This window comes from Amblyomma americanum, chromosome 4 (assembly GCF_052857255.1).
Source record: "Amblyomma americanum isolate KBUSLIRL-KWMA chromosome 4, ASM5285725v1, whole genome shotgun sequence".
Lineage (NCBI taxonomy): Eukaryota > Metazoa > Arthropoda > Arachnida > Ixodida > Ixodidae > Amblyomma > Amblyomma americanum.
The window spans coordinates 205,058,441-205,064,440 of record NC_135500.1 but is presented as its reverse complement, the minus strand read 5'-3'; the positions used below and the strand labels follow the sequence as shown (position 1 = coordinate 205,064,440).

Here is a 6,000-nt window from a genome sequence, read left to right as displayed (position 1 = left end):
ACGAGTCTCAGAGTCGTTGAAAACGGCCTACAGCCCGCATCGCGGAATAATGTCCTTTGCAGAACTCGGGGGCGTCCAAAAATTACAGCCTTCACCGAAGAAGGCCGTGGCGGCGGGAAGCTGTAGCGCGGCGCGCCTTTTATAAGTGTCCCTATACGTTCGTGGGGAAGATAACCGTTGTTTCGATATGGGGACGCAGTGGAGAGGAGGCGAGGAAGGAAGAAGTAAGGTCGGCCGTGATTAACCCTCGAACAGGCACGGAAAGAAACAGCACAAACAGCGGCGGCCCGTGGCAGCATTGGCAAAGGCACGCGCAGAAACTGGGAACGATCGGGCAACCCTTCAAGGGAGCCGGCCCCCCTACAAGCGCGCGCGAGCTCCCATTGGTCCGCGCTGGAAGTGACGTGAACGGGCCAGCGCGCGCTCCCAAACTTGCGGGCGAACGGTGCGGAGGCAGGGAGGAGGAGGAGTGAGGGGATGGGGACGAGAGGAGGAAAGCGTTCCAAGATGGCGGCTTCCACACTTCCGGCGCCACAACGCCCACGCACAGGGCGCGCGCGCGTCAGCCGAATCCCGGGTACAAAAGCGACGACCGCGAGCGGCTCCGATCCCGACTCCGGAGTCAGGACCCCCCCACCCGTCTGCGGGACGCTTGCGAAGAGGCGCGAAATCTGAGCACGCGTGCGACCTCTAAAGAATATCGAGCGACTAGAGCGCAAAAGAAGTTTGGTATTGCGAGGCATAGGGAAAGTGAGAGAACCGCAGAAGGCAGTTTCTTTCGGCTCGACCTGAAAAGTTTGTACCACTTGTTTCCGCGTTGCCCGAAGAGCGCGATCGCCGGCAACTTTTCCTGAAAGATCGGCGACTGCGATCGAAAGCCGGCCTCTGACCCCGAATTCGGGAAGCGGTGAAAAGAACCGACCACAAGGCCAAGCTACCATCGTTGGCAGCGACCGGCTCTGAAGCATTTCGCTCCTGAGTGTGCCCCTTCGTCCGCTGTTGGAGAAAGACCTGCCTGAAGAGTGAGTCTCTCACTGCATGTGCACGTTGGGTGACCATCTTGATAACGGAGAAAGTGTCTTAACTTTTAAACGCATGCAGTTGGTTCCACCTTCTTTTTTCTTTCTCGCACTGGCGCGTATGTTCGTTCCGATAGCCGCAAATAAGCTGTGAAAGAGTCCTAATAAATGTGCACGCAGAGAGGGTAAAAGTGCCGATAGGTGTACCTTCCAGATGTGGATTTACAAAAAAAATTTTTGTAACTTGATACCTTTGATGCGAAGACCTCTTTTTACCTGTCTGCGGCACACAATAAAGGATATCTTTGAACTTAAAGCGGTGTTTACGTTTCTCGCAGCGTGATAAGATATGAAAAGGTCATATCGTGATATTAAGTAATGACATTGAATTTGAACTGGCCACGATATCAGGGTACTGTACTACAGTGCAGTTAGCCAACACTATTTGTGAATTAATTAATAATATCTGCTATAAAAAGTAAAAGACAATGTTTACATAATTTTTGAGACTTTTCACAAATAGAACAATCATATTTGTTTAAAAATGTAGTATCTATGTAGAAGCAGTGTCAAAAGGCGCAATAAGTGTCTCTAAAAATACGTCGTAAAAATATTAATAACTTGTCTAACATCAACTTGTACCTTATAAAAATTGCCGCTGTAGTAAAAAAGCCAGGCTTGGAAGACGGAAATTTTTCGTTGCAATCAACATTTTTCAGAGAGCCTTAGAACAAATACTGCAATGGTGAGCAACTTCCGCGACTTACCCGGCGGATAACAAAACGCACCAAAGACCGAGTGAGGGCCTTTCTTCTTGTATGCCAACACGATAAGGGATGATTATACAGAGGGCAGGTGCTAAGTTCTCACACTCTTTTGACAACATCTTTAAGCTGGCATGCTACTTTGAAGTAACGCCCGAGAATGTTCTCGTTTATCTGATGCCGTTTTTGGAACCGAAGAAAATAAAAATCTTTTATCGCATGTCGCCAGGTCAGAGTTAAGTGCCTCTTAGCTGCGCGTCCATTAACTCGATAAGGTACGCCGTTCCTAGCATACCACTCGGATACATCTTAAACGCAACTTGTATATGTCCTGGCGACAATTCACAATGTTTGTAACAGCGCTCGCACGCAAGCAGGGAATTCCTGAGCATTACGATCTGGTTGCTGCGCGTGTGACCATTAAGCTGACGGTGCACCTCTTGTTATAGCAGCACATTAATGAGAAATAAAAACAAGCAAACTGAGAATTACTTCCTTGTTGCACGAGGCAAAAAAAAAGAGAGCTTGGGCTACCTTTGTTATTTTTGCACGCATAAAGGGTGCCATCGAGGTAAGAGAGGAGGTTTAAAGAAGAAAACTTGCTACGCTAGCAACCTTAAGGGAAATCTGCGACGTTTTATTTTGGTCTGATTTGCTCTGTTCATAAGCTGTTCCGATATCAGTTATGAACTGTTCTGTCTTGTACACTGAAAACGATATATTAAGTAATGACATCCGTACCGAACTGACCATTAGCATTGCACTGAGTGAACTGAGTGTCCATTAAGAGAGTGTCGTTAACTATGCCAAATTAATTTACCTTCCTTAAGGACTATACGAATGCAACATAAAACAACTGATGAAAGACATAATAAAAATGAGGTGAAAGGCATTTCGGAGACAAATCTCGAAGCGTATCTCTTTTGAAGTAACGTACATGCAATGCCCATTCGATTTTGCTCGAGTGAACAGGTTCAAAAGAAGGCCGAGGATTAACTGCCTAATTTTGTAGCCAAAGCATTAAACGAACGCTTAAATTATATCTAGCAATATGAAAAAGAAAATACTCCGTCAAGTTTCCGAATCCTCTTCTAGTTTTCAAATTTAATGAATTAGAAGGCCAATGTGCAGTTAGCTGCTGCTGTTAATCACAAAATAAATATTCAAACTTTCATTGTGTGCGCAAAACACTTCCTTATGAGCAAGGAAATATATATGGTTCAAATATAAAATAATGTCGATTGCGGGGCCGGGAAGTTTAACTTTTAAACGGCAAAAAATCAATTCATTAGCCCGCTCGAATTTCCCATCGCAATGCTTATCTCGAACTCAAGGCTAAGTAATGAAAATACTTGTAGCGATATTAAACGGTAACACCAGATATATCTATTACGAATTTCATTTCATCCCAAGCTTTTCTTTTTAAGGCGAGTTGCCGTGTCTGCCTTGTTGCTTTGTTAAGCAGCGAGCTTAAAGCTTGACGTAAGATAGAATGAAAGAAGAGGAAACGTCACGTTAGCAAGACCTGTTTTTTCCTGTTATGTGCACTCCACGCTCACAGAGAGACGCGAACCAGGTCTATCTGAAGAGTCCTGGTGTTGATCTGCCGTGTAAAGCATCGAAAGATTTGAAAGCAGGCACTGGGTTATACCAACCCTCCTTTCGTGCTCTAACGCAACCACATACACATGCAAAACGACAGTCATGAGCACCGTGTCGCTATAAAGGTGCTGAGCTGAGAGTATGCTTCATTTTTTCATCTGCATACTACTCCACTTGCCTGCTAATGTCTGTACCTGGGACTTCTCCATGCATTGGGACCGTAAGTGAAATTTAAGTATTTCATGATCAGCACTGAACTGCTCCGTTGATGCCCCATGATTTTGATGTCAGTGGCCGACACTGAGTGAAACTGACACGCTTAAAACTGGACTCTAAAACAGGCGCGAAATTAAAAAAAAAAGATTTCTGGGGAAAAATTACGAGCGTCTCGGTCAAATTGTTTGATTAAAGAATATTCCTCAAAAAGCTTCCCGTTGAAATTTAAGTGCAACAAATAAGGAACGAAATGAAAGAAAGTGCCAAGAGTTGATTGCGGCTCTGATGAAGCCATATTGAGAGACGCCACGAGGAAACGTCATGGGCTTGCAATAAATAGAAACACTACAGTCGGGTTAAAATCAGTTGCTGTGGACAGACTGCAATCACGAATGCCTGTTAAAAGCGGCAGTCTAGTTATCGCAACTGATTTCAAGCTGCAGAGGTAAGAGCTGTGATATGCGGATAAGCGGAAAGAGACAGTAGGATGGGCTATAAAATAAACAAGAATGTGCGAGTTGAAGTTTTCCGGCGCTAGAAAATCTCTTGCTTTTTTGTGAAGGTGCAATAACTTAGATCGCATCTGGAAAGGGGTGGGGGGCATTCCACATCGCCGTCATCTCGTACCTTCAAGCGCAAGCTTAGTTTCCTTTACGAAGCGATCTAAAGGAACTAAACGACCGTCTTCTTTACAAGCACATAATCCGTATGCGTCTGTGAGCTGAACCTTTCCCATCGCGTGCGAAGCGCCCAAAAGGCAGAGGATCGTTTGGGCCTCCGCTGATGGCCTTTTCAATTTGTAAAGAATGATCAGCTATTTTGCCTCTCAAAGGTCCCTTACAAAAGAGCCCCTCCCCCAGGCGACGCCTCAAGATCACTTCCAAAAATTAAAAGTTTTTTTTTTATTCCCGGAAGTCTGGCATTCTTTGCTCACAATTTTTATCTCCTAGATGGGCTTCTCAGCTAGTTAAAATAAACTAATTTCAGCCTTTTAGAAGTCCAGAACGTAAAGCAATGTTTCGGCATTTATGCGAGACCTGTACGCAGTTCTTGAAAACTAAATCTCCCCGCAAGAATTTCCGGTAGCGAGCCCCTGGTCGATCAACATGCACCCTAAACTAAGCGAGCTTACCGACGTTTTCGTTCTGTTTAGCTCTCCAGCCAATCTCATCGACCAAACAATCCTGGACGCGAGCGCCAAACACAGAAATGCTGGGACTGCCACCGTTTTCTCACAGCACGCTAAAAACGGCACTGCGCCGCTACAGTCTGACAAGCACATCTGCACGGGCATGGTTGGGGCGTCTATCACTGTACCATTTTAAAATTTTTGTTTGGGTTTCTAATAAAGGAACGGTGACCACCTCTTGTCCTTAATTAAAGGTTATTGGTAGCGTTGTCACCGATAACTATTTAGTGGACGCTGAAGATTACTACCATGGAACTCGACGATGTGTTGGCAGCCAAGCTATTTTCCCTTCTGTTGTCCTAATGGACGCTTAATATAAATAAAAGATCTCTGCGACTCCTTAAATACAATTTTGAAAGATAAATTTTCAGCCTGTTCAATTCGTTTCTTTTGACCAAAAATTATTAATTTATCTGTTTTTATTGGGTGGTTTTTCTTTTTTAGGCTTGATATTACCGTTTGTTTGTCTGTTACTCATCACCACATTATGATGTTATGTAAACGCTGTGTTATGAACATTCAAAAAGAAGCTCTCCAGCTTATCTGCTCTTTCAGAAAATGTCTTTTTAAAGGCATTTCTGCCGCATATGACATGAAATGTCATGAATGTCATACGCCATTCGTACGTTTCATATTAGAGCATACACGATGTGGATCATTCGTGTACAGTACCGAAAGAAATGTGCGTCCAATTGTCTCCTCCACGCACTTTCCTGGTTTCGTATACTTTTGTCGTTGGCTATCCGCACGGTTGATGATAACCGATTGAGCATGTGCCAGGAGAAATGAGATGACAGTGGTGTTTAATTACCCCCCTCCTCCTCCCCTTTCAGAAAACTCGCAAGGCTCTTCAAGGGCCTACACGACACCACCACTCGTGAGTGATCGCAGTCCAAAGCACACCATGCTCGTGCCCATCCTTTTTCAGAGAATGAGCTGAAAGTTTTTTAGCCAATTTATATTGTATTTGCAATTTAGTCGCATTTGAGAAGATTTCTACTAACTTCGCGCGTTTTGGTTAGCTACTAGACCGCGAAAACAGAACTGAACGAAAAACCATGTTTCGATACCAGCGCCTTCGAACGGCTGTCGAACAACAGCTGCCTGTCTGTCTCACAATACGCTCACACTGAAATTTAAGCTACAGTTTGCTCCACCGGATAAGGGACCGAACTATCAAAGCGTCCGTATTGACATTTAAGCACAGTGT

At 44.6% G+C, this 6,000-nt stretch overlaps 1 protein-coding gene across 2 annotated transcripts in view; it reads left to right on the top strand.

The window, feature by feature from the left end:
• Positions 1 to 532: 532 nt before the first annotated feature.
• The window catches only part of LOC144127524 (uncharacterized), a 105,126-nt gene continuing 99,658 nt past the window's right edge, over positions 533 to 6,000 (top strand). Inside the window, exons 1-2 of one of the 2 annotated variants that reach the window (XM_077660518.1) lie at positions 533 to 1,022; positions 5,624 to 5,667. The gene's annotated coding sequence lies outside the window, so the exon portion shown is untranslated. The remainder of the gene's footprint in view (positions 1,023 to 5,623; positions 5,668 to 6,000) is intronic. The other variant, XM_077660517.1, reaches the window with a different exon arrangement.